Source organism: Hibiscus syriacus, unplaced genomic scaffold (genome assembly GCF_006381635.1).
Source record: "Hibiscus syriacus cultivar Baekdansim isolate YM2019G1 unplaced genomic scaffold, ASM638163v2 tig00110949_pilon, whole genome shotgun sequence".
Classification (NCBI taxonomy): domain Eukaryota; kingdom Viridiplantae; phylum Streptophyta; class Magnoliopsida; order Malvales; family Malvaceae; genus Hibiscus; species Hibiscus syriacus.
Genome location: NW_024062929.1, coordinates 55771 through 80244, shown reverse-complemented (window position 1 = coordinate 80244; position 24474 = coordinate 55771). Strand labels below are relative to the sequence as shown.

General features: G+C 36.0%; 1 pseudogene; it reads right to left on the bottom strand.

The window, feature by feature from the left end:
* Positions 1–1668: 1668 nt before the first annotated feature.
* LOC120148118 lies at positions 1669–24461 on the bottom strand (annotated as a pseudogene).
* Between the last annotated feature and the right edge of the window lie 13 nt (positions 24462–24474).

Here is a 24474-nt window from a genome sequence, read left to right as displayed (position 1 = left end):
TGATCCAGGAAGTCACATTAGGGCCACCGGAGCGACCCACTGTAAAAATAGCGGAAAATTTAAATCTTTTTATCCGAACATGTAAACTTATAAAATCATTTGTCACTATTTAAAAATAAAACATATTTCCAGACTCGTATATAAATCAAAATACAATTACATGCCCCCTAATCACATGTACCATACTCTGCTACAACGCCGGAAAAACTCCCTTACTGAAGTCGATAGATGCACTGGTACAATTCTTTTAACCTGAAAAGGTGAGTAATAGAATGAGCTTCGAAAAACTCAGTAATACAGAACTACCATATGATGCTGGAAAACGTGCAGATACAGATAAACATATTTTCCTTATTGGTTCAGATATTTACAGATTTTTATACTGAGCAGGGATCCTACTGATATTTCAGGTGCTAACGGACAATGAGCTTTCAGTTCAGATAAATAATTCGGATGATTGAGTTCAGGAGTTCAGAATAGGTTTTCTAGTGTGTTCCCGAAAAATTCAGTAAAAAGATACAGATCTTTTAAAACATATATATATATATACCCCCATCCGTTCACATCATAAATGTGTAGGTTCCCCAGAACCATACACCCAACCGCACATGCCATTTAGACCCTGAGCACAAAGCCGAGGAGTCTGCAGATAATCTTCCTCCAACAATAAACCCCCAGATAAAACATTTCTCCGTCGGTAAACGGAGATATCAAAAATCAAAACATAATTCAGATCAGATATCATAACAGAATCCAGGTTAGGAATCAGAACAGATTTCAGATCAGATGTCAAAACATAATTCAAATCATAAATCAGATAAAATATTCATATAAGTAAGGGATACACTAGAGTTTCCAAATATTATTTAGAGATACAGGATAATCTTATCGGGCATAGAAACATAAATCTTTAGTCTACCGATAGAATGTTGAAATTTAGAATCACTATTGGAAGAGTTCATTAACTGACAAAATCATCAGTTATTCAGAATGTGAATTATCAGGATCATATCTTATTCGGACAGTTTTCAGAAGTTGTACGTAATCAGAAGGGTATTCAGAATCCTTTGTATCCATGTCAATTGATCGGATAATCGAACAACTTGATAACGAAGATTCAGAACCTTAACAATTTATATCCACTGGTCAATTCATTTCCCTTCCAGGGTAGTTACTTTTTAATACCACAGATTCTTATTCATAGATCACCTTCAGAATCATCGCTGAATAGATCTTCCAATGATCTTTATTTCATTTCCAAGCTTCCACGATATCATGAAATACTGACGTGCTTGATTTGTAGTTCATGTTCCATAAGGACAGTACATCTTATAAACTCATCAGAATTTCCAGACTTATCCAATTCACTTACTTAATCCTCGATCATTGAGGTTACTTAGCTTATTTAGCAGTCAAATCCATTCCAGTTACTTCAGGGTTTTTCAGAGTAATTTAGACGTTACTGAATTTTAGATACATGTTGTACTTCCATTCCATTCGATTTGGTCTTCATGGTTGATTTGACTAACAAACGTCCAATTCATAGTACTGAATGCGATCTAGAGTTGAGTTGAGTTGAATACTTCCAAAATTATCATCGAGCCAAACTTAAGAAGACGAACACGCATTCCAGTAATATCTATATCATTCAGGTATTGACATAGATTTAGGGTTGATCTACTCACTTAAATTGTTTTCCATTACCTTTAAAGGTAGTCCAATACTTATCTTACTTGGATTCCTTAATTAATCCAAGACATTTACTTAATTTAGGCCATAAGGGTATTTGGTAATTTTGATGTTCAGTTTTATTCCATTCATTTCAGAGCTCGAGGATATTCAATCATTCCTGAGCTTGGTGATATTCTTGGGTCATTTCTATTACAGGGGTATTTTGGTCATTTTATAGATTCACGGTATTTCAATCTTTTCCTTCCATCCGATCTTATTATTTAATTCAATCTTATCATTTACTTCAGTCCTTTCGAACAATTCTGACAGCAGAATACCCCCGATAAATTACTCTTCCAGTATTTACTCATTATTCGAATATTTTCAGGTCAAGTGTCTTCTCAGACTTTACAAACGGAATATCATAAATTTTCCTGCACTAAGTCGGGATCTTAACAATTAAATCCGTACTTAATCGAGTTAAGTACGAATCCTCTAAGTATTTTCTCATTCAGAGTCATCTCAGACTATTCTACCTCTTAAGGGCATTTCCGTAATTTCTTAACCAGATAAGTTCGATATTAGCTCTTAACGAAAATAATATAATTTAGAGATCCTATGATTAATTGCTTTCTTGAACAATCTCTGATCTTGAAATAATTCCCTTAACACACTTCTAGTATCTTGCATAAACCCTCTTGGGGTTAAAAACCGGTTATCCATAATGTCTACGTATAACTATCATTTCTTATGCACATCAATATTTTATCAGATCAATATGTCTGTAAAATCCTCTTATCTAACTTCCATATTCCAATCTTGTCTTTTATAACACAAGGGTATTTTCGTAATTTTACCCTACCGGAGTATTTTCATAAATTCACATCCAAATGCCTTTAACATTTAACCTTTGATGAAATAAATTATAAGTTACAGATCCAGGTTGATTTCTTTACCACTAAGCACATAACTTGTAATTTAATTCTAGCAATCCCTTAATTTCTTATAAAAGTCATCTGAACCATAATCAATTACTGAACCTTTTTACCGTATTCAGATCGAGTGTAGAACTTCATTAATTACACATATGAGACCAAACATTTGCATTCATGCATTTACCAATACCAACATGTTCTATAAAGCATAAAGAGGTAGTAAAGTATTACCTCGATTTCTGTGCAATACTGATCGACCATAAAAATTCCATTCGAACGCCTTTGATCTTCAATTCAACTTCCAATAATTCCTCAGATACATATCAACATAAATTATATCAGAAACGGAGCTTAATTACGATAAACTGATCGAATCGGGTGATAAATCAGTGACAGACGGCTTACCGAGTTCGAATTTGGCGAAATGGACTTCGGATTCGGATTCAGGACGTCGAAAGCATAAAATATGACTTTTCGGAAATTTGGAATTTTTGGTCAAAATCAAAGTCAACGGGTTTGACTGACAATTTCGAGGCCTTCGGGTTCGAATTTCGAAAAACGGACAGCGGAATCGGATTTGGAACGTCGAAAAATGTCAGGATAGGTATACTCGGTTGAAGTCAAAGGTCGTTTAATGCCCGATCAAAGCCAGTCAAAGTTTTGGTCAACAGTGGTCAACTCCGGTCAACGGGTCAACGGTCAACGGGTCGGGTCGGGTCAACGGGTCGGGTAAACGGGTCGGGTCGGGTCAACGGGTCGGGTCGGGTTGTGACCGGTCAAACCGGTCAAAACAGTTCCAAAACCGGTCAAGCCGGTCACTTTTCCCTTCCCCACGCGCAGTGGCGGCGCGTGGGGGCGCGTGAACAGTGATAAAATCCCAGAAAAATTTCTAAAAATTATTTTGAGCGATTTCGAGATACTTACAAAGCTCGGTTCACAATTTTGAACGGCAGAGAGCTCGATTTCAACAAATCGGGAAGTTTGACCGGTTCACCTCCCAACGCGCCGCCGCCGCCGGAGAAAAAGGAGAACACCGGTGGACTCGGAACGGCACAAGGAACACGATGGTGCGGGAGGTGTCGTAAACGGATGACTCGATCGTCGTGAATCGATGAAAAACCAACTAAAACCGAGTTATTACCGACGATACTTCCGACTGAAATTCACAACGAACGGTGATGATTTACGACGAAAGGTTTGAGGGGTTTTGTTCTTCGGTTGACAACGAACACGATGGTTGTTTCGGCTTGTCGTTTGGAGGTCGGACGGCGAGTAGATCGGAGTTGGAAGTAGGGAGAACGGGAGAGGAAAACTGGAAAATTTCCCAGAAACATACGGGAGTCTGGGGGGTTTATAACATCTCATAATTAAAAATGGCTAAACCAAGAGTTTAGCCACTGAACTTCCTACACTTCTTAAAACGGTCTGTCAACTTTGAAATCTTGTAATTTAATCCCTTATTTCTTTCAAAATACCAAATTAAATCCACCAATTTATATTTTCTTAAATTTAGCCCCTAAATTGGGGTGTTACACTTCATCCCACATTACTATGTTTTGTCGCAGAATGGCAGGATATGTGAAAGACGAGAAATTGTTAATTCACTGCTTTCAAGATAGTTTGTCAGGACCAGCTTTAAAATGGTATACTCAATTGACTAAAGCCAACATTAGATCCTGGAAAGATCTGGATAGAGCATTCTTAGAGCAGTACCGCCATGTAACAGACATGGTCCCTGATAGATGAACTCTCCAAAATTTGGAGAAAAAGAATAACGAAACGTTCAGACAGTATGCCCAGAGATGGCGTGACACAGCAGCCCAAGTTCAACTACCTTTGTCAGAAAAAGAGGCCACAGTAATATTTTTCCATACATTGAAAGCTCCTTATTTAAATCATCTAATGGGGAATGCAACCAGAAATTTTGCAGATTTGGTCATTTCTGGAGAACTCATTGAAAATGTCTTGAAAAGTGGAAAAATTGAATCAAATGAGGGGTCTAGTTCCAAAAGACCTATGTACCGGAAAAAAGAGAATGAAGTCAACAATGCAAACTCTTATAACAAGGATTCCTTGAAAAGTGTTACAATAACCCAGCCAAGGGTTAAGAAAGAGGAAACAAACACTAATCGAGCAGAGTCCTGAGGATCTCGAAAGGAAAATGAAAGGTTGTCTTTTACACATTTACCAGTACCATATGCTGAGATTTATGATTCGCTATTAAAAGCAGATGTCATACGACCCTATCCTTTGGTTCCCATGCAACCACCATTCCCTCCTTGGTATGATACAAAGGCACACTGTGTTTACCATGAAGGAATTACGGGTCATTCTATTGAAAACTGTTTGGCATTCAAAAGGGTGGTTCAAAATTTGATCAACACTGGAAAGTTAGAATTCAATTCAACATCTACATCAAATCATCCATTGCCAAATCATGGAGATAAAAACGTGAATGCAATTCAGGAAGAGAGCAGAAAGAAAGCAAAAAATGACATTTCTGAAATTAAATCTCCTTTTGTTTGGGTATTTCAACAACTCTCTTTAGCCGGTATAATTCCACAACAATTCAGGACAAAACATAATGAAGGCAAGAATTATTGTAAATATCATCAAGAGAAGGGGCATGAAATTCAACTATGTCTTGAGTTCAGGGATTTGGTGCAAAAATTAATGAATAGCAGAGAGATAGAATTCTTTGAAGAAGAACCAGGGAAAAAAGAAGATGATGCTTGCTCATCAGAGGATTCTAAACCTAGTCAAAGAACAAATGATCCTGTGATCATTAATGTGAAATCATCTACGGTAATTCCTGTACCAATAAAGCCGAAAGTAGTTATCACCACTCATCTACCATTTCCATACAAAGATACCCGAAGGGTACCTTGGAATTATACTACCAATGTTTCAATGGTAGGAGGATCTGTTTCTCTAGAAAAAACGGAAGAGAAAATACAGAGTCTGGGTACAACATCGACATCTGAAGCAGTGAGTGAAGTCAGTTTCTTTACAAGAAGTGGGAAATGTTACTCTCCCGAAACATCCAATGCCTCGGAACCAGTGAAAACAAAAGGAAAAACCATGGTAATACCCCAGAAGGTATTTGATGATGAATCCCCTCCAGCATTCAATGAGCCTGTGACAGAAAAACAAGCTCAAGAATTTTTGAAATTCCTGAAACATAGTAAGTATAGTGTGGTTAAACAACTACACAAACAACAAGCGAGAATTTCTATTCTTGATCTATTGATGAATTCATAAGCACATAGAAATGCTTTGATGAAAATTCTCAATCAAACATTTATCCCTGAAGATATATCCCTCAATAAACTTGACAGAATTGTGGGACATATAGCCGCTGACAATTACATAACGTTCACGGATGATGAAATACCTGAAGGCATAATGGGGTCAGTAAAAGCTTTGAATATCACGACACATTGTCATGGTCATGTGTTGCCAGGAGTATTGATTGACAATGGATCCGCTCTCAACTTGATGCCTCTAGTCACACTTCAAAGAATGCATGTGGATAAATCACACATGAAGAGTTATCAGAATGTGGTACGAGCCTTTGATGGTACTCAAAAAGAGGTTCTTGGGAAAATGGAAATACCGTTGTTAATTGGACCAATCGTGTACAATATTGACTTTGTGGTGATGGACATCCACCCTACATATAATTGTTTATTAGGGAGGCCATGGATTCATTCAGCATGAGCCGTTCCTTCTTCATTACATCAGAAATTGAAATTTGTTGTTGATGGACAACTAATATGCGTCGGAGCTGAAGAAGAAATCATTGCGTCTGTAACAAGTGATGTTCCATATATCGAAACCAATGATGATGCTCTTGAATGCTCTTTCCGAGCTCTTGAATTTGTAAATGCAACCTTTATTGCAGAAGGAAGCAAAATTCCATATCCCAGATTATCTGATTGTACCAAGATGACGGTACGACAAACTTTAGGCATCGGAGCTAAAGCTGGGAAAGGTTTAGGAAAGAATCTTCAAGGGATTTCGGTTCCTGTAAATATACAGATGAAGAAAGATCATTTTTGGGCTTGGATTTAAGCCCAATTTTTAGCAAAAGAACAAAGAGATGAAAAGAAAGATGTGAAGACAGAAAGGCAAGGTTGAAAGGGAAAGAAATCCTTTGGGAACACATGTTTTTCCCACAGTTGAAGACCACATTCAGATCAGGGGGAACAATTAATGTAGAACAACAGCTTGTTGAAGCCTTTAAAGAAGAAAAGTTGACGAAAGATCAAAACATAGTTGAAGAAGCTATGAATGGATTATTTATCAACATGATCATGAATGACAACAAGACTGGCAAATACTTGGATAGGATTCGCCCATGTTTTCCTGGAGAAACACTCAACAATTGGACCACTGAAGATCTTCCTATAGTTTTTAATATTAACGCAGAGTAATATTCAGAACTAATCTTTATGTTTAGCTCAAAAGTATGAAAACTTTTTGTTATCTTGTAAAGGAAATTAGGTTAAATATAAGAAGTTTTCTTTAAAATTTTTAGATAGCAATCATTCTTTACATTTTCTTACATTTTTACATTTATTTCATAAATTTACTATATTCTTTCGGAAATATGTCCGACTTAAATTTGCAGGTGTCACCATGTTAATAGTATGTTTATTCCTACATTTAATCAAGAGATAAATTTAGAGCAACCTATATGTCTGGAAGAAATCAATGGGTGTGAGGATGAACTGGAATGTGATGTTCCTACTGAACTATTAAGATTGGTAGAAAAAGAAGACAAACAAATTCTACCCCACAAAGAAGAGATTGAGACTGTGAATCTGGGAACAGATAAAGAAATGAAAGAGGTGAAAATTGGTACTACTCTGACAATCCAGATAAAACAAGAATTGATAAATCTTCTTCAAGAGTTCAAAGATATATTCGCCTGGTCTTATCAAGATATGTCTGGTTTGAGTACAGATATAGTGATGCACAAAGCTCAGACGAATGAGGCCAGAAATGTTATTGCAGATCAAAGAGGAAGTGATGAAATAGATCAATGCAGGTTTCCTACAGGCAGCTAAATACCCAGAATGGGTAGCCAACATTGTTCCCGTACCAAAGAAAAATGGAAAAGTTCGAATGTGTGTGGATTATAGAGATCTCAACAAAGCTAGTCCGAAAGATAGCTTTCCATTACCCCACATAGACACATTGGTGGACAATACTGCAGGACACGCATGGTTTTCTTTTATGGATGGCTTTTCAGGATATAATCAGATAAAAATGAATCCTGAAGACATGGAAAAAACAACATTTGTAACCATGTGGGGCACATTCTGCTACAAAGTGATGCCATTTGGATTGAAAAATGCAGGGGCAACGTATCAAAGAGCCATGGTAACTTTGTTTCATGACATGATGCACAAAGAGATTGAAGTATACGTGGATGACATGATTGCCAAATCCCGAACTGAAGAAGAACATATTCAAAACTTGAGAAAGCTTTTCCAGAGATTGAGGAAGTATCAATTAAAGCTCAACCCCGCAAAATGCACTTTTGGGGTAACTTCCGGGAAACTTTTGGGATTTGTGGTCAGCAAAAAAGGAATTGAGATTGATCCAGATAAAGTAAAAGCAATTCAAAATCTCCCACCACCCAATACAAAAAAAGAAGTTCGAGGCTTTTTGGGAAGATTAAATTATATATCTCGGTTCATTTCTCAATTAACTGACAAATGTGATCCAGTGTTCAAATTACTTCGAAAGAAAAATCCTGAAGTCTGGAATGAAGAATGTCAAGAAACTTTGGATATTATTAAGAAATATTTATCCAATGCCCCCATTTTAGTATCACCAATGCCTGATAGACCGTTAATTCTCTACTTGACGGTCTTCGAAAATTCGATGGGATGTGTACTAGGACTGCATGATGAATCTGGAAGGAAAGAAAAAGCTATTTATTATCTGAGTAAGAAATTTACTGATTGTGAAATTCGATATCCACCAATACAAAAATTATGTTGTGCCTTGGTGTGGACTACTCGAAGACTCAGACAATATATGTTATACCATACTACTTGGTTGATATCAAAACTTGATCCTTTGAGATTCTTAATGGAATCACCAGCTTTGACAGGCAGAATGGCTAGATGGCAGATGTTATTATCTGAGTTTGATATTGTATATGTCAACCAAAAAGCGATAAAAGGAAGTGTCATAGCTGATTTTCTGGCCAGTCGTGTATCAAATGATTATCAGCCTTTGAGCTTCAATTTTCCCGATGAAGATTTGTTGTTCATATCCATGAATGAAGAAGTCAGAACAAATGATGCATCTGCATTTTGGAAGCTTTACTTTGACGGAGCATCCAATGCTTTGGGACGAGGAATCGGGATAGTGTTAATTTCTCCAGAAAATATTTATTATCCCTTTACAAGTAGACTGGATTTCTTTTGCACCAATAACATGGCAGAATACGAAGCTTGTGTCATGGGATTGAAAGCAGCTATAGAAACAAAAATCAAATGTCTCAAGATATACGGAGATTCATCGTTAGTGGTGTATCAATTGCGAGGAGAATGGGAAACAAAAGATCCCAAATTGTTGGAATACCGAAATTTTACCCTCGAATTAGTGAAAGAATTTGAGAGAGTCACATTCAATTATCTCCCTCGAGAAGAAAATCAAATGGCAGATGCTTTGGCTACATTAGCTGCTATGTTTCAAGCAACTAAGAAAGTTGATATGATGCCAATCAAAATGCAAGTATATGAAATTCCTGCACATTGTTATAGTGTGGAAGAAGAGGTAGATGGTAAACCATGGTATCATGATATTCTGCAATATATCAAAAATCAAAGTTATCCACCAAATGCATCGGAAATTGATAAAAGAACCTTGAGAAGAATGGCTGCTGGATATTTTCTTGATGGCGAGATTATGTATAGAAGAAGCAATGATCAAATGCTATTGAGATGTTTGAATACCAGCGAAGCTAAAAGCATCATTGAAGAAGTACACAGTGGAATATGTGGAACACATGCAAATGGTCTTTCCATGGCCAGAAAAATAATGAGATATGGATACTATTGGGCTACCATGCACACAGATTGTATTGATTATGCAAGGAAATGTCATAAATTCCAGATATATGCAGACAAGATTCATGTACCCCCATCTCCTTTACATGTAATGACAGCACCCTGGCCATTTTCTATGTGGGGAATAGATGTCATTGGTGCAATCACACCAAAAGCATCGAATGGACATTGTTTCATCCTTGTGGCAATTGATTATTTTACCAAATGGGTTGAAGTTGCTTCATATGCCAATATTAAGAGGTCCACAGTCTGCAAATTCATAAAGAAAGAGATAGTTTGCCGGTATGGCCTACCAGAAAGGATTATTACAGATAATGCTCTGAACCTGAACAACAAAATGATGACCGAACTTTGTGCACAGTTTAAGATCAAACATGCAAACTCAGTGGCATATCGTCCAAAGATGAATGGGGCAGTTGAAGCAGCAAATAAGAACATCAAGAGAATCATTACAAAGACCACTGAAACTTACAAAGATTGACACGAGAAGTTACCTTTTGCTTTATACGCATACCGAACTATTGTTCGAACATCTACTGGGGCAACGCCTTTTTCTTTAGTCTATGGGATGGAAGCAGTCTTACCAATTGAAGTTGAGATTCCATCGCTTCGAATTTTGAGAGAAACAAAATTGGATGAATCTGAATGGATCCAAGCTAGATTTGATCAATTGAACCTTATTGAGGAGCAAAGATTGAAAGCTATTTGCCATGGACAGATGTATCAGAAACGGATGATGAAGTCTCGTGACAAAAAAGTACATCCAAGAGAATTCCAAGAGGGTGATCTAGTACTAAAAAAGATTTTGCCTATACATAAAGATTTCCGTGGGAAATGGATGCCTAATTGGGAAGGGCCATACGTTGTGAAAAAGGCCTTTTCCGGAGGAGCGTTGATCTTGGCAGAAATGGATGGAAAAATTCTGAGAAATCCAATAAAATCGGATTCTGTCAAGAAATATTATGCTTGAAGAGAAGAAAAAGAAAAGAAAAAAAAGAAAGAAAAAAGAAAAAAGGGGGTTAAGGTGAACCCGTAAAGGGCATCTTGTAACCAAATGAAGGATTTGAGTTGAAAACCTGAAAGGGCGGCTCAAATGCATGTTGATATTAGGCATCTGGCAATTGAACTCTCTTAAGATTTTGACAGTTCGGGAGAAACTTCACATCTACAAGTATTTTGACAACGTTTGAGATCTTCCAGACAAAAGCTTACATCATTACTCTAAATTGTATCAAATTGATTAATTTATAAATACTTATGCTAATAATTTGTTGAGTCATTTGAATTTTTATCATTCTTATGCTTGTCATAACTTTGAATACAATTCTATCTATTTCAAGTTCAATTTATTTGAGATTCAATTTATTTTCGAAAATTCAATTTATTCTTTTATGGATTAACATAATTTTGAAATAAGTTAAAGATTTCTGAATATCACTTTATGTTAATACTTTTAAAGGCATGGAATACAAAGATTCAAAAAGAATGGGGTATATTGGAGCAGTAGAAGAGACAGTTTGTTGTAGCAATCATTGCAAGTAAATGCACCAACAAAAATCTTCAAGCCCATCACAATGATGTTTATTTCTTCCAGTAAGGTTGTTACGCTGGATGCCACTTACAACAAGGTTGAATTCGACAAAACTACTCATCAATTGCTCCAACCGATCATCATTCAGTTCTTGCACATCTGTTTTCAAAAGTATGCCAAGACAATAAAAGGCAACTTCTGCATCATTGATCCCAGAGAAAAGAGACAGGACATTGATACCACCATGGAACATGTCTCTATACAGATCCTTGTGTATGGTTTTTAGGGAAACCTAGAAGCATTTCCACCTCATCAGATTCAAGTGGAACAATTTTATTCTTTTCAACCCATACCAGATTCCATTTTCAGCACTCATCAAGAACATACTTCTGGACACTCGAAGGTGGCTCATTGTCATAAGCTTCAAGAGCCTTACAGATCCTTTCTGTCAATTTGGCACTTTCTGTACATGTTTATAAACAGTTCAACTTTGTTCTTGGATCCCAGGAAGGCCATCATTTCTTTGTCAATGGAAAAGCATTAGCACATGGAGGAAGCAAAATAAGAGAAAATCTGTTCTTAATTGGCAGAATTATGAATATAGCCCTTTTCAGTGTATTAGCATAAAAATGCTTCGAATCTACAAATTCTGGCTCTACATCGAATAAGTACTATGATATTCCAGTCCAAACATTAACTGGAGCAAGTGCCATGTGCTCATAGTAGAAATAAGAAGACCTAATAGCATCTTCTGGAAATGTTCTTTGAGTTATCTGATCTGGTTTTGTATGAACCACAGAACCAGTTATTGAATTTGGAAGAGGAATGTGCTCATAGCATCTTCTGGAAGTGTTCTTTGAGTTATCTGATCTGGTTTGGTATGAACCACAGAACCAATCATTGAATTTGGAAGATGAATGTGCTCATAGCATCTTCTGGAAGTGTTCTTTGAGTTATCTGATCTGGTTTGGTATGAACCATAGAACCAATCATTGAATTTGGAAGATAAATATGCTCATAGTATATTCTGGAAGTGTTCTTTGAGTTATCTGATCTGGTTTGGTATGAACCACAGAACCAGTCATTGAATTTGGAAGATAAATGTGCTCATAATATCTTCTGGAAATGTTCTTTGAGTTATCTGATCTGGTTTGGTATGAACCACAGAACCAGTTATTGAATTTGGAAGAGGAATATGCTAATAGCATCTTCTGGAAGTGTTCTTTGAATTATCTGATCTGGTTTGGTATGAACCACGGAACCAATCATTGAATTTGGAAGATAAATGTTCTCATAGTATCTTCTGGAAGTGTTCTTTGAGTTATCTGATCTGGTTTGGTATAAACCACAGAACCAGTTATTGAATTTGGAAGAGGAATGTGCTAATAGCATCTTCTGGAAGTGTTCTTTGAGTTATCTGATCTGGTTTGGTATGAACCACAGAACCAGTTATTGAATTTGGAAGAGGAATGTGCTAATAGCATCTTCTGGAAGTGTTCTTTGAATTATCTGATCTGGTTCGGTAGGAACCACATAACCAATCATTGGAATTAAAAGATGAATTGCATGATCGTCTTCATTAAGAAGCTTCTTTTCAAGCTTCTTCTGTTTATTCCTTTCCCAAAAATCATAGCCCAAGTTTCGCCTTTGGGATCATTGCATAATGACTTCCTACCTTTTACCAGAAGAAGTGCATCAGCAGCCTTAGTCATTTGAGCAGCACATATGAAATCTGTCAATTTTGTAATTGATGAATCTGAACAACATCTCTTCATGGCTATTGAAGCTTCAGCCTTTGAGAATCCCATTTTTGTCAAGAATAACAGTTTATTCTCCTCATCAGAATCAGAATTCAAGATTTCTTGGTATTAAAAGAACTATCGATATCTGTGAAATCATCTTGAAATGTCACTTCATAATCAGATGAGTTGTTATCAGAATTAACATGTTGCATGAATGCAAGCTTTTCAAGAGTCTATACTATTGAGTTTTATTCTCAAGAGGTTTTGTGACATTATATCTACATTTGTCAAAGATGATAGATTCTCTGATTTGAAGAAAAAAAGATCTATTGGGTTTTTACAATTGAAGAAATACTCAATTCACCAATCTGAAATCAAATAACTTAACATTCATGCATCATATTTACGTGTTTGCAAAAATAGGTGCATTTTCATTCATTCTCATCCATATTGAATTTTGACAGGAATTTCAAAGATTTTTAGCAAAGATTCAAATCCATCATTTGATGGATTAGCATTTTCCAATTCGAGTTCATAATGAGAAGAACTCATCATTTGAAGAAGGAAGAAGAAATTCATAATAAGAAGAATTTGTTTAACCTTTTGCTCAAATCCATCACTTGATGGATTAGCATTTTCCAATTCGAGTTCATAATGAGAAGAACTCATCATTTGAAGAAGGAAGAAGAAATTCATAATAATAAGAATTTGTTTAACCTTTTGCTCAAATCCATCACTTGATGGATCAGTTTTTCCAGTTCGAGTTCATAATGAGAAGAATTCATCTGAAGAAGGAAGAAGAAATTCATAATGAGAAGAATTTGTTTAACCTTTTGCTCAAATTCATCACTTGATGGATCAGCTTTTCCAGTTCGAAATGAGAAGAATTCATCTGAAGAAGAAATTCATAATGAGAAGAATTTGTTTAACCTTTTGTTCAAATTCATCACTTGATGGATCAGCTTTTCCAGTTCGAGTTCATAATGAGAAGAATTCATCTGAAGAAGGAAGAAGAAATTCATAATGAGAAGAATTTGTTTAACCTTTTGCTCAAATTCATCACTTGATGGATCAGCTTTTCCAGTTCGAGTTCATAATGAGAAGAATTCATCTGAAGAAGGAAGAAAAAGTTCATAATGAGAAGAATTTGTTTAACCTTTTATTCAAATTCATCACTTGATGGATCAACATTTCCAGAGAAAGTTCATAATAAGAAGAACTTATCTGAAGAGGAAGAAGAAGTTCACAATGAGAAGAGCATGTTCAACCTTTTACATAATTTTATCACATATATGTTAGCATCAACCTTTCCAGAGAAAGTTCATAATGAGAAGAACTCATCTGAAAAAGAAAGAAGAAGTTCATAATGAGAAGAGCTTATTCAACCTTTGGAATGACTCTATCACAGAAGGAAATAGGTCAACATCATCCCCAGCGGAAAGTTCATAATGAGAAGAACTTATCTGAAGAAAGAGAAGAATTTATTCAACATTGCTATTATAATCAAGTGAAGCCAAATGGATAAAAAAAAATTTATTATCTTTTCGTCTTTGCCCTATTCTTGTTAACACAAGAATGAGCAAAGAGGGGCAGCTGAAGATACTAATTTTTTTTACTCATTTTATTATTATTATTATTATTATTATTATTATAATTATTATTATTAAAAAATAATTACAAACAGGCCCAGATTGGACCGACCCAATTACAAAGGACCCAACTGGCCCAAATCAAAAACCCTAAAACCTAATTAGGGTTTTCTATCCAGCTGCCGCCGCTTTGCTTCTCCACCGTTGGATCTAGCATTGATCCAACGGTCCAGATGGCGCCAGACGAAACCCTAGGGTTATGATACCCTAGGGACTACACCAGCTGCCGCCGCTCCACGTCGCTCCAGCCGCTACCACGCCCCAACCGAAGGCTCCAGAAGCTCCAACGCCAGCCGTCCACGTTATGGCTATGGGTTGAGTCACCACTGGGAGTCCGGTGACTCACCGAAGGGTATTCTTTTACCCGGTCCGATGGCCACACCGGTGATGGCTATAAAGCCATCACCCCATCTGAAAGAAAAAGAAAAGGAGAGACCGAGAGAGACAGAAACAGAGAGCAAAGATACAAACGAAGAACAACAACCCACAACCAGCAGTAAACCAAAACAGAAACGAAAAGAAAGGAAAGAAGCTTACCGAGAAAGCCACCGGACCTCTTCAAACGTCACCAAAACCTTCGAAAACCGAAGGTACTTCTTTAGATTTGCTCCGATCAGGAGCTATTTAGGAGAAAAGAGCACCGGAACCGTCCTTAGGACGGTCCGATCTACATAATGGTGTAAAAATAATTTTTTCCGGCCACCGGATGCGGTGGCCGGCGGTGAGAGTCACGGCAGCAGACGGCTGCCGTCCGGTGACCGGCTTCCCTCCGATGAGGGAAGCTAGAGAGAAGGGAGAGCGTTTATTCTCTCTCAGTTAGAGAGAGAAATAAAAAAAAGAAATGAGATATGGCCCGAAGGGCCAACCGGATTCGGCTTTAAATAGCCCTTCCCGAAAGACGTCATTTCGGGGAGGGCTATTCGTGTAATTAAATAATAGTTAAATCCTTTCCGCAGTCAACCTATTTTGTAAACTTTACATTTTAGTCACTAAATCGAGTTTATAATCCTTTTAATTCGGTTCTTTAATTTCAATTTTATTTATTTTAGTCCTTTATATTAAAATAATATATATAGGGTAAATAACATATTTAATCCCTTAATTTTAATAATTAATATTTTAATCCCGAGTTTATATTTTTAATTTATTTTAATCTGATATTCGAATTTTAGATAAGTTTTATTTTAGTCACTGAATTAATAAATAAGAAAATAGCATATTTAATCCCTATAATTTTGATTAATTATGAATTGGATATTTAATTTTAATTTTACTATAATCTAGTCACCAATTTTAAATATTTTCATATAGTTCTAATTGTATTTTTATTGTTTTAATTTTATTTGTTTATATATTTAAATATTTTTATTATTATTATGTAGTCATAAATATATATATAATAAATAATAATTTATTTTTTTCAATAAATTATTTTAATATTTATTTTTCAATATCGAAGAAAAGGACAGTCTTAATACAACTGGATGTCCTATTCTGGTATTTTAAAATTAAATATTATAAAAAATTATTATTTAATTTTATTCAAATTAATATTTATTAATATCAAAGAAAATAGTTGTCTTAAGGCACCTAGAAGTACTTTTCCGATATTTTTAAATATTTTTTATATAATTTTGAAATAATAAGATTATAAATTAAATATATTTTGAATTTTTAATAATAGAGATAATTTATAATTAAAAAGTACCAATTTTGGGCGTTGTAGGGGTGCTAATCCTTCCCTAAACGTAACCGACCAAGAATTCCTTTTTATTATTAAAAATAACGAATTTTTGGTTATAAACGCAGATCAGTTCATTTTTTAATTGATGTTTTCTTAAAACTCTTTTAAAAAATAATTTTTAGGTATTCGACCTACCTGACCCAAAAGGCCGATGACGACTCCCAAATTATTTTCAAAAACCATTTATTCACATCAATTTTTCCGCCAAATAAATTTTTCGTACCCGGACGAAAACCGGTTACGACACTATCGGCCAATGGGAAATTACAAAGTTTTGTACGAATTTAAAGATACCCAAAATAAAAAAGGCAAATATATCAGTGTCAAAACAATGTTTCTAGATTTCCAAAGGTTTTTCCAGCAGTACTAAATTAGCCCACAATTTAACATCGAGAGGAGAAAGGGACCGGAAAAGGGGGGGGTTCAAAGTATACCTAAAAGAAAATAAGTAAAAATTTATGATCCCCAGCCAAGAAATCAAAATGTGAAGATATCAATGGCAATTCAGTTCAAGTCCACGTTTTTTTTTTTTTTTTTGGGGGGGGGGGGCGCTAAAGTCATGCAAGCTCTGGACCACTAGGAAGTGCATCATAACCATCATGGTGCTTTGGCTTAACATGTGCGCTTTCAACAGGGATGCACTTGAGAATCACACCAACAATCAAGCTAACTGACCCAATTAAGATGCAATGTAGCCATAGTTGCCAGCTCAGAGGCACAGTGCTGGCAAATGTTCCCAGGTACTCGACAATCACCACTTGGAATGCTACGGTTGCAACAATCACACCTGTGAATATCCAGCTGCTAAACATGCCCCGGAATATATTTATCTTCTCTATGTAACGGCTATTAATTTCATTAAACACCTGAAAACAAGAAAAAACCAATTATCATATATGTTTCCTCGTCAAAAGATAAAGAGCTATCAGGTTGTGTTGTTGGTAAAGCTGTTTTTGTTCTTGAATAACAAATTACAAATTTTCTTGGGGACTAAAAGTAAGTCTTCATCATTTTCTGAGCAAACTAGTTAAGAACCTAGGAGTTCAAAGGAGTCAAAGAGGGGACTGAAGCTCCTGCTTGACCACCTTGGATATGCCTGACCTTAACTAACCAGGCGGTGTGTAAAATTCTAACTACCAGTTCCACTTGACATTTTGTTATTGACCTAAAGACTTGTAGAGCTAATAACTGAAAAAAGAACATGCTTCAAAATGGGATCTTGGAACTTTTTAAGGATGGCTCGATCAAATGATTGTCATACTTAAATTGATAAAATGAGACTACTTGTCATACTGAAGAATAATTCATCCTGAAATATACATAAAAAGCGACCACTTATGGTAGCAGCAGTTACTTAATTCTGAAAACCATACCTGGCAAAACACAAAAGAATTGAATATCACAGTATTCAGAACAATGGTGGCATCTGAACCTGTAATCCCTAAAAGCTGCTTTCCATCAAAATTGAGAACACCAAGGACAATTAGTTGATATATGCTTTGGCCAATGATATTTCTCCACATCGGTTTGGTTATAAAACTTGCACCCCTCGGGACAGGTGGCCTTTTCATTAAGGCATCATTTGGAGGCTCTGTAGCTAATGCCAATGCCCCAAGAGTGTCCATGATCATATTAACCCATAGCAGTTGTACAGCTGTGAGAGGGGCAGATCCTGAAAGCCACGCACAAGTCAACTAATGATAATGATGATAATGTCTAATTATTACAAAATATAACATGTCTGACAAATGCCAGCTTCATAGAAAAATAAACCTGAGATGCATGCAGAGGCAAAATTTATTATGAGAGCTACAACGTTAACTGTTAACTGGAACTGCACAAACTTTTGGATGTTAATGTATACTGCACGTCCCCATTTGGCTACATTTACAATAGTAGCGAAATTATCATCCATTATGATGACATCAGCATTTTCTTTTGCAACCTGTAAAATCAAGATATTAGCAACATGTACGATGGGGCAGAATGAGAATGTTAAAAAGCTTGATATAGCAACAAGGTAAGCCCAGAATACAAATATCAGTCTGAAAGCAGATGTCTTCATATACAAGAATGAAATAGAACAGTTGGCAATGTCAAACATACATCTCAATCCATTCTAAATACCTCAAGGACTAAATGTTCCTGTGCTGCTATTCCTAAATACTTCCAGCAATTCACAAAAAACTTGATTTACTTGCAAGAATAATAGTGATCCGCTGACAATTATAGCCTCATATAGTACACCATGATAAAAACAAATGGATGTCGAGCACCAAGAAATAAAAGGAAAAAAAATTAAATAAAACCAATAAAACTCATCAGAAGCTGAGGCTATCCAAATATATCTACAGAAATAAAAGACCACTTACAAAATTACAAAGGTCTTTCATCCAAAAAAAGAAAAAAGATTGCATATCTTCTAAGCATGTCAAGGAGAAAAATAAAACGTTAGGAACATGCTTGATGAATAAACAAGCACACTTATTCGCCAAAAAACTGCTTAAAATATAGGAACTGAGAGAATTAAGTTTAATGATACCAAGAAAATGGAAGCAACAAACCAGCAGTGGATCCAATAAAATTTCTTTCGATTGAGTCATTTACAAAATTATATAGGCCATTCTTCCAAAGAATGGGAGAACCATCTAAATAAAAAGAGAAATGGAGAAAAATTTAAAGCTTAAAATGTTCACCAAAGTGAAAATAGGGGAGAAAATAAAGCAAAGATCTTGTGCATTAGTTTATTTCATAGGGAAAAAAATACCATTTTATAACCCTTGATATAAATTAAAAACCAAAATGAAATATGAAGATGTTTATGGATAGAGATGTCCTCCAATGGAAACAAGAGAATAAACAACAAACTAACATCACATATGATGTAAATAGCATGAAAAGACATGAGTAAAGAAAAGAAGATAACCATGTCCAAGCTTGTTAGAATCATCATTACTAAGTAAAACTATCCATGCACACAAACCTCTGTTCCAGCTATCCCCATAGCAAGCCCAATATCTGACTGGCGCAATGCTGGAGCATCATTAGTCCCATCACCAGTCACAGCAACAACTTCTCCATACATATTTCTCAAATGGGTTACGAAGTTGAGCTTATCTGAAGGCTTTGAGCGGGCCATTACCTGAAATCAAAACAGTATTCAAGAAAATGTACACCTTGTGAAGCATAAATAAAATGATAATTTTTTATGGTCATTAGAACCTGAATATTTGGTATAATGTCCCTTATCTCATCAAGAGACTTGCTACTAAATTCTGGTCCTTCTATGGCAATCCCATCTGCTGTTAGAATACCACATTCTTTAGCTATTGCTTTTGCTGTATTAATATTATCACCAGTGACCATACGGACAGTAATTCCAGCAGCTAGACAGGTTTGAACTGCTTCCTTGACTCCAGGACGCACAGGATCCTTGATCCCAAAAACCGCTATCAAGGTATAGCCACTACAAGGTATGCTATTCTCATTTAAAGTTTCATCTGCATCTTTAACAGCGAAACACAGAGTTCTTAGAGCATCCAAAGTAAAGCCATTTATGGCCTCGGTTATATTTCTAGCTCGTTCTTCAGATAAATGAACTAGTTTCCCATTGCAATCAACAACCTTTTCACACATTTGTAATACTATTTCAGGCGCACCTTTACAAAAAGCTTGAGTTCTGCCATCGGGAAAAGTCACCAACACAGACATCCTCTTCCTGTCTGAATTGAAAGGCTCAACCTTGAGAATCTTACTCTGTCTTCGGTATGAATCATGATCACCATTCAAAAAAAGCCCAAATTCCAACAGTGCTGTTTCTGTTGGTGTTCCCAAAATGGAGTTCCTTCCATTTTCATTCTTAACTACTTCAGCACTACTATTTAGGAATATAGCACGCTGAAGAATGCTGACAAAACTTTCAGATATCTCCAGCTCATCGAAGTTCTTGTTCTCATTACCACCAATATTTTTAATTTTCTCACAGATCCATATCTTATTAACCACCATATGGTTTGTAGTTAGTGTCCCTGTCTTGTCAGTACAGATGCAACTAGCAGAACCCATTGTCTCACATGCAGAGAGATGCCTGACCAGTGCCCTTTTATTCATTAATTGTTTCATTGCAAAGGACAGGCTGAGTGTCACTGCCAGTGGCAATCCTTCTGGAACAGCAACAACTATTATAGTTACAGCAGTAGCAAAATAGTCTAGAAGAGTCAATGCATCAGTCGAAGACCAATTTGTGAAATCATTTTGGAGGGCTTTATCAATGAGAAACCTTACTGTTAAAATCAAAAAAGTGACCACGGCAAAAGTCAATCCAATTTTACCAATAATTGTAGCAACACCATTCAATTTCACCTGAAGAGGGGTCTCATCTTCTCCCCCCTCATTCAAAGTTTCCATCAACTTCCCCCATTCGGTTCTCATACCAACTGCAGAAACCAGCATCTTTGCTGACCCATCTCTAACTTTGGTTCCAGAAAGAAGAAAAAGGATGTTGTTCATATATGTCAACCAGATCACTCTCCCCTGACAAACTTGACTCGTCTATCTGCAAGCTGTATCCTGAAATGAACAGCCCATCAGCTGGAACTTGGTCACCAATACCTAAATGAACAACATCACCGACAACCAGGTCATAAATAGAAACTTGCTGCCTACATCTGTCTCTTGTAACTTGAACAAAAATCTTTTTTTTCTCCCTGTCAAGGTCTCTGAATTGCAAAGATTGCCTGTAGTCACTAATAGCAGTAACTAATACTACCAAGATTATACTAAGTAGAATTCCTGCTCCATCATACACTCCCTTTGGCCACCCCTCTGTAGCAAGTCCAACACCTATAGATATCACAGCACAAATCATAAGGATAATCAAGGTCAAGTCTTGGAGTGCATCCCACACAAACATCCAGAAATTTCTTGGAGGTTTCTCAGTGTATCGGTTGAAGCCATAAATCTTTTGCCTAGTAGATATGTTTTCTGAGAGGACACCTTCATCAAGGGAGACTGTGACCTTCTCGGCAATCCCTTCAACTCCACCATGCAACTTTAAGCGCTTAATATCATGGCCATGAACAATAGAAGCAAGTTCATCTGGTTCAATCCCAAATTTTGCTTCTCTAATTTCATCACTAAGCTTGTAATCAGGTGGACCAGCAGCTGAATATGATCGAAGGATCAATTATTTATACAGGAGAGCACAGATAACATAGAAAGGGCTATCATATAAGCTTTTGTTATAACAGCAAAACTGCATATCATACCATCAATAAACTGCAAAGCTGCTTTCTGAACAATAAGAGCAACTCGAATTTTCTCCTGTTTTGCGTGAAAATGTCATAAACAAATGAAAGTATTATAAGATCAAAGGATTAGAACAAAAAAAGTCTATTCATTGCAATGCTAATCCTTGGCGTTGTAGCAGAACTTTAAATTATCAGAAAAATGTAGTATGTTCAGTGCAATAGAAATCTTAAAATGTCCCAGTCATGTTCCCAAAGAATATTTTTCAGATTATTGTTGGAATTTTTTATCTTCCAATGGTAATCTTAAAATGTTCCCTGTCATGTTCCCAGAGAACATTTTCAGATTATCATTGGAATTTATGATTTTGACTGCAAACCGATCTTTGAAATGCACAACATTGTATCATGGTCCAGTATCTCCGTACGAATTAATTATTAGGAAAAGAACAAATCTCATCATGGATATATGTTTCCAATGCATCCAAATTCATGAAACATTACAGTGTACATATATTGTCAGCTAAAAGCCAGTCATTTAGATGCTCCAGGTGAAATAATGTATGCTTACCAGGATTCATTTCATCAGCCACATCCATGCCTTTTTCAATTTAAATTGGTCTTTGTAACAAGTAATTTTTTTATTTTTACTTCGGTTGATAAAAAATATATTATAGAACCTATTCGACAGAAATCTAGCCTGGGCATTCTATTAGGACTATACCTTCATTTAACATGAAACAATTGCACTGCCAGAATTCAGAAGTGCTCTCTCAGCGCAAGGAAAGCTTTGAAAACAGCCCTTCAGTTGAACCGACATATTAACAACATTTCCATTATATATTCCTTTTTTATCAGAATTTGAGCACATAATTTAGAGGAACCAAAACATCAGCTGACATGGCATTCTTTTTCATGTTCGTAGTCCCAAGCTCGAAAAACATGCAATTTTTGCAAATATATATCACATTATTGATATGTGATCACAGTTTTCTGCTACAGTTGGCTGAAGCTAGAAGACAAATCAACGGCTACAACAGTTCAAAGCTCAGAAGGCAAAAAACGAAGTTTAGTTTTAGAAACAAAAAGAGACTATCCACTTGGCCAACAAATCTATTATATCATTATGGATAAGAAATATGTAGAGTGGGAAAAACATTATGGGTGGGGTATGTTTCTTGCAGAGCAAATGGGACGAGTAAAAGCCATCCTTATCCTTGACATAAGGGTTTACTATAGCATCTTCTAGCTGGTACCGTATTTATCACGTACAACACACTTGGGGTCCATTCACATTTAAATCTTAATCATGAAACGTATTAGGAAACTTCAAAGAAGTTTCATTTCAAACCTTTTATTATCTAAAGTCAAAACGGTTGATTAATTCTGGTGTAGCATGAAGGGAACATTTCAAGTTCATACCCTAGCTCTACGTCACAAACAAAGGGCAAAAAAGCAAAAGCTCTAAGAAAGACGAATTGTAAGTGCCATTAATATTTTTAAAACCAACAAAATTTATTATAGTAACCGGCAGCAGCTCCGTTTTTTTTGACTTAAAAGAAAAAAATCTATAAATAATTACTTTAACACCCATGACATCATGATGATCTAACATAGAATTTTTTTCCGAGTTCTTGCTATGAATACAACTGCAAATTAAATATATGGAAAAAATAAAAAAAATGAAAAGGAATACCAATATTCAACATTCAATCATAAATCAAAATAATAATGATAGATTATAAATTAAAAAAAACTGTATTTGTTTACGGGCTTTACAGATCTTTTAATAATTAAACATTAAAAATCAATACAAATAATTTAAATTTTATATCAAATGAATTTTATGAAAAATATATATTAAAAAGACAAACTTTTCTGGTTGTGTATAATCATAATCTTTTGAAAATTTGATAAAATCCTCAGCTTGGGTTGTTGGTTTTTATCAACCCAGCAGCGGATCTCCGGCCGAAAGAAAATGGAAAGGTACATCACTACAATTGTGATGCTCCACTTTAAAACGCATTGATCGAATCACAGACTGCTCGGCACACTATTAATGCGAGCCTGCCCATGTTCAACCACAGGGCGCCCCCCAAACGTGGCACTACACCATTGGCAGGTGCAGATAAGTAGGTCAAAATGGTCCCTAACTATAAGACCGACGCATGCATCTGATCCACCAGATTGTGATTTCTACAGTTTAAAATTAATTATTTTGCCTTACATGTCATAAAATAAAATGAAATGGGATCCCCTAACCTGTGATTAACTGTTAAAAATACGCTAGCTGTTGCCCCAGGAAAATAAATGGAAATTCCTAAGCCGCCACTTTGGTTCCTCAGATCCAACTTTAACCAAAAGGAAAAAAGAAAAGTAGGAGAATACAGTTCTATTCATATTCCAAAGGAATGACTTTGATTTTCGTTGATACCGAGAGTTGATTAAAAATGTAAAGAGAAAAAAAAACACGGAAACATATACTGTGCAGTTTCTAGTCCAGCGGAAAACTTGACAGAAAAAAGAATGATAATAACGGAAAAAATCATAAAAAGTATTGAGGAAATTAGATGGAAACCTTGATTTTGAGCTTTTGCTGTTCCGCTTCGGATCGTTTTTCGAGATTCGCGATCATACGGAACCTCCGGCGAGGGTTTAAAACAATCGTGCAAAGCTTTCTCCACCGCCGCAATGCCGCCTCCGATGAGTTTTTCGGCGGCACTTCAAAGTCCTTCAACAGGTCTTTCATATTTCTGCTGCAACAGAACCAAAAACAAACGATTTAGCTTATTACCACTCTCTCCCCCTCGTTTCTCCCTGGTTTAGGCTTCTCTATCAGCGGGACCAAAAATAAATATATATAAT